At 34.6% G+C, this 5,817-nt stretch overlaps 1 protein-coding gene and 1 non-coding gene across 2 annotated transcripts in view; both read right to left on the bottom strand.

Moving 5' to 3' along the window:
* Positions 1-5,817, bottom strand: part of LOC108737271 (metabotropic glutamate receptor-like) — a 270,131-nt gene that overhangs the window by 82,110 nt on the left and 182,204 nt on the right. The gene's annotated exons all lie outside the window — the stretch shown is intronic.
* Positions 117-189, bottom strand: Trnay-aua. Its single transcript has one exon. It is a non-coding gene; the product is annotated as a tRNA-Tyr (tRNA).

Genomic DNA, 5,817 nt, shown 5'->3' with positions numbered 1-5,817 from the left:
TATACATACAATGTAGAAATCTTCCCGAAGTGAGTTAGTTTTAATATGAAATATTCTCAATTTTTACCCACTACACACTACCTCAAATTAATGAGGAAAAATTGTTGCTGTTGTCACACCCCCGCCGGGAATCGAACCCGGGCTCTTTGGCTTTATGCGCCAATGCTCTGACCACTAAGCTACGAGAGCAACAACGACAAACCGTACTTATTAGGTCACAGAACCGTCGAACTAATGTAACTATATACTGAATATAAATATACATACAATGTAGAAATCTTCCCGAAGTGAGTTAGTTTTAATATGAAATATTCTCAATTTTTCTTCATTAATTTGAGGTAGTGTGTAGTGGGTCATTCTGCCAGACAAAAAGCTTTGTTCACAGGTTTGGCAACAAGCGTCGGATAATGGTCTTCGAAGATAGAAGAGCTAATGAATGAAAGCAACGAACATAATGGGACAACGTTTGAATAGGCGTAATAATTACTCTTCGTATCTAGCAGCAGTATTAGATATCTATGAACGAGCATTGCACAAATATCAGGAACTATTAAAAATTAGGTTTAATTTCTCATTGCAACCCAACTCGTTCTTTCGGAAGTAGCGTACACGTTACTAATAATTAATAACAAAGATAGGTACTTATTTCTAGATAAGGATGACGGGTTTTACTATAGGAAGCTTATCAAACATTTTCAGGTATACATATAAAAATACACAGAAAATCATTGAATACATTCATTAGAACCCTTAACAAATGATTTCAATTAACTGCCTGAAAATTACTAAGTAAGAACGTTTACCTTAAGTTTCTAGTAAGAAATTTATCGCAACTACCAAATACGGATAGCGATTTCGATCTCATTAGCAACAAATACTCACCAAATAGTGATAAACTGACTATACATGGATATTATTTAAACTCGCTTAATGATAATATTTAATGATCGAAATCGCGATCCGTATCTGGTAGTTTTGATAAACTAGTGATCAAGAACTTTCCTATTTGCGTTCCTATCGCCTAATGTTTATGTCGCATCGCCGACTCAGTTAAAGTTGCTCAAGGCTTCATCTAAAGTATTATCTAAAGTATTAAATATTTAATTAGCAGCAAATACACACTAGATGACGATATGCTAATAAATTAAAACTGTTTTCCGTAAATTTTTTGTTACACAGATATTCCATTTTCCATTAACAGCATGTAAAATCAACAATGCGCCCGGGTCCGCAATGTTAACGTTTCACAAGCTACCGGCACCCCCCTCGCCATGCCTGAAGCGACTGGCAATCAAGTTACTCCTATTGTACCCTCCGGCCACAAACCTTGGTTTTTCATGGTCGAACGCAGTTTTGAGGCATCTGGAACTACGATCAAATCAATGATTTTGGGTACGTGCTAAGCAATATGGGTGCTCGCTATGTAGCGAAAGTACGTGATATCATTCGCCGACGATTAAACCGTATGCCACCATCAATGCAACATCTCCCAAGAATCTCGAACTAAATAACTCCTTGAGCCTGGAGAATTAGGGGATAGGAAACCCACGCAATCTCTGAGCCATTGGTGTTGCCCAGCCGGAACCACAACACCCGTCTATCCACTACGAACCATCTCCCTCGTAATGTTAAGCCTTCATCTGAACTGTGAGAGATAACACCAAATAACTCCTCGATAAGTACCTAAGCGGTAAGTTTACTTAGAAGAACAATTAGTAAATAATAATTAATATTTTCTAGTGGGATGATAGTGTCACTGGCAATTTTCCGAAATAAAATTGCAACTATCATGGTGATACCTATTTGCTGAGTAATGTTAGGCGCACAATCTATATTTTGTTCTTTCTTTTGTGTTCATAATGTGTAACTTGCATTGTGCTGCGTGTTATCAACAATGAGTAAATGTATTTATATAATTTATTTTTATTATGAAAGCCATCTAAGCATTATGCATATTAGTAAATTGTAAATACGTATCTTACACGTCNCATATAGATGTGTAAATATTGTAAATAAACTTGGTATATAGTAAAAAAAGTGTACATTCTCGAGGGTGCCTAACACTATGTAGGCGAGGAGATTTTGTTTAGGTTTTGCGCTTGACAACTGAAAATACTGAAATTTATGCGCGGTCAGCAACGTACTTGGTAAAACCAAATATATCAACAATTAAGTATATAACAGCAAATTTCACCAAACCATACTTAAATTTCAACGTAAAATATGTTACCTGATGAATTTGTTAGTATATAATGATTCACTTGATAGTAAAAGACTTTATACGGAGTATGAATTATTTTTTTTGTTTGAGGTAGGTATCTACCTTTAGTTTAAATTTCTAAATCGTTGTTATGAAAAATTTGATCTTGTTTTGGAAAGTCAGGCACTTTTTAGTAAATCAATCAATTTCTTCTTAAATAAATTCAGTAATTACGCAGAACGGACAAAAGAAGTTGGATTTCTCAAATTCAAGGAGTAGTTTAAAATTTTAAAGATTTTCCTTTGTTATTTTATTAATAAATACAGAAGCAGAAATGGAGACGAAAACAAAAGTTTAATGTAAGTAAGTGCAGTAGTTAATTTATATTTCATATGGCAATCCTCCAACGTGACTATTGTGGTTTTAAGTCGGAAGCAAACTTACTGAAAGCTTGAACTGGAATAATAAGAATGAATCTTTAATGCGAGATTTGAAGGAAAGTAGCGTAACTTACTAAACTTGCATATATTTAATATTTTATTTTTTCATTGTGCCATATTTATTGTATTTAATGAAAATAAATGTCTATTAAATAAACGGTTATTATTTTCTGGAAAAAAATCGTAGTATTTTAATTTTTCATTATGCCATATTTATTTCCTGTCGTAATTTCTTCTTTTATGCATATTACTTGTACAAAGTAAACATATTTATACCAAAGTTTTCTACATTGGATTCAAAGTTATTAATTTTTACCAGAAGTTTTTCCTTTCGGGGATGTCTTTCTATTAGGTTTAGAATTACATCTTCCTCTTACCTGATATAAATGAGGGATTCTCTGGTTCTATTAATAATGTGTATTGCCTTTACAGTGTTCAAATTTTCCTTTTCCTTTCCTCTTTTTGTTTAATATTAAGGATATGGGTTGTTCTAGTTTTAGGGAAATACGAAGATTAGCTCAGGATAGGGAAGAGTGGAGGTGTGTTTTCAGCCAGTCTTAGAACTGACGAACTTATGATGATATGAGGCGTAAAGCGTAATATACAGTTTTTATAAGGCGCTTGCTTTTTATTAGAACAGAAATCTTGGTACTTTTGCGTACCAGAACAGATTTATGAATTATTTCTTCAAGCCACTATTGATGTACCAGTATATGTGATAAAATGCTTCTAGTAACCTTACTACGCGGTATTTGGCTCGAAATATTGACCAAAAGTGCTATTTTAGAAAATATTACAAATGGCGCAGTAAACGCCATCTGTAGCACGATGCTACATTTTAGGATTACGTATGCTTCAATAAGGTCCACTTGTGTGGATATCTACTTGCTGAAAACGAATCCCGGCGTAGCCAACCTCAGCGTGATATGCACGTTAGGTTAATCGAATAAAATAATTCGAAGTGGTCTGTATTCTATCGAAACTGCCAAACGCGGATCGCGATTTCGATCTTTTTGGATCTCATCAGCGCGTCGCAGGCAGTTCCGACAGAACACAGACCAACTTTTACCTGCTGTCTCAACAGTGCGTTTTAGAAAATATTACAAATTGCGCAGTAAACGCCATCTGTAGCAAGATGCTACATTTTAGGATTACGTATGCTCCAACAAGGTCCACTTGTGTGGCATACGTTGGTCTGTGTTTGTCGGAGCTGCCTGCGACGCACTGATGAGATCTAAAAAGATCGAAATTACGATCCGCGTCTGGCAGTTTCGACAGAATACAGACCACTTCGAATTATTTTATTCGATTAAGCTAACGTGCATATCACGTTGAGGTTGGTTACGCCGGGATTCGTTTTCAGCAAGTAGTTATCCACACAAGTGAACCACGTAATCTTAAAATGTAGCATCGTGCTACAGATGGCGTTTACTGCGCCATTTGTATTATTTTCTAAAACGCACTGTAAAGACGGCAGGTAAAAGTTGGTCTGTGTTCTGTCGGAGCTGCCTGCGACGTGCTTATAAAATCCAAAAAGATCGAAATCGCGATCCGCGTCTGGCAGTTTCGACAGAATACGGACCACTTCGAATTATTTTATTCAAAAGTGCTATTTCTTAAAGATACTGTAATGGCAATTTCTGCGACAGTTCAGTGGACACAGAACCAAGGACACGGATTATCTTCGAGTTTCTCAAGCAATTTAAGCCATTGGTTTACCTACATTCCTTTTAACACGAAATTATGAAATAGGTCTATTTTTAACATACTTCATTACTGCAAATAACATATAAAAAATCAGTAAATCTTTGTCTTCAGGATGTGCCAGTTTACCCCGAAATGTAAAGTAGTAATCTCTATTTATACAATGAGCTTGTTCTTACTGATTGACTGACTGACTGATTATTAACGCACGACAGAAACTGTTGACTCGATTTGGATGAAATGTTACAATTCAACAACGGTTTAAAAATTTCATATACTATAATTGAGTGAAGTGTCTTTCGAAAGATAGGAAAATTTTAAGAGTGAAATATACCTCTTACATTAGAGGTGTAGCTCTGCTGCCAAAAGCTCTGCGAATAACCAGTTCCTAAAATACAGTCGAGTGAGGTGTCATTACAAAGATATAGAAATTGTAAGAATGACGTATATTAATCGTGCTTCTTGACTTATAACCGGTAATACACCGCTGGCGAAGCACAATTACTAAACGGTAGTATTCATATAAGCGAAACACGGGCCAGCTTAAATTAAACAGTTAAAAAAGGCTAAAAAATGAAAGATGATGGCAACGATGTAGCTGCTTTATCTCTTGTTCATTTCCCCATTAGAAATTACCTAACGAGGATATCAGAACAAAATTTAACACAATTACCTGTCTCAACAAATTATCCTTGTAGCAACAAATTCAAAGCATAAAATAATTTTGCCAAAGGTAGTATAAAGAATATTTAAACGAATTTTACATAAGACACCTGAATAGAAACGAAGACATTAAAGAGGACAATTGGGTGACTTATCAAAAAAAATAAACTTTCCCTTACGCATTACCATCTCGTTCATATCATCGAGCTTATTGCGTCTTGTAACTTGTTACGGTGAATTAATACGTAGATATTTTATCAAAAGTGCGCCTTAATTAATAACCTGAATAAATAAATAACAAACTAAAAAATTAGAATGGCACTTTAAATTACACCAATCTATGCTAATAATAATGTTAAAGTAAGACGTTACTTAAAAAGTCATTAAAAAGTTATTGTCCTTTGACGATTCAATTATTTTTGTCTCACATTATTCTAGCCTAATTATTTTCCTTTTTTCTTTGGTCCATATTTATCGGAAAGACTTCTTGCTCATCAGTGACATCGAGAAAAGCCATGTAACGCTGCCACTAAGCATGGACTATATTTTGTTTTCTTTTATTGTAATTGACAGTAAGACTACATATTCTTTTGTATTTCTGTATCAAGAAGAAAAACAGCTAAAATTCAGACGAACGAAGAAAAAGCGGAAAAATATGAGGTCAAAATCGGAAATACGGGAGCAAATGTGAAATCAAGGAAAAAATCAGACTAATTACGGAGTAACACAGCTTAAATTGTCAATTTTAAACATTAAAACAAATGTAATTTTGTGTTTATTGTATTGACATAATCGTTCAGAAACGGTTAT

This window comes from Agrilus planipennis, unplaced genomic scaffold, assembly GCF_000699045.2.
Source record: "Agrilus planipennis isolate EAB-ADULT unplaced genomic scaffold, Apla_2.0 scaffold136, whole genome shotgun sequence".
Classification (NCBI taxonomy): Eukaryota; Metazoa; Arthropoda; class Insecta; order Coleoptera; family Buprestidae; genus Agrilus; species Agrilus planipennis.
This window is presented reverse-complemented; position numbering and strand designations above follow the sequence as displayed.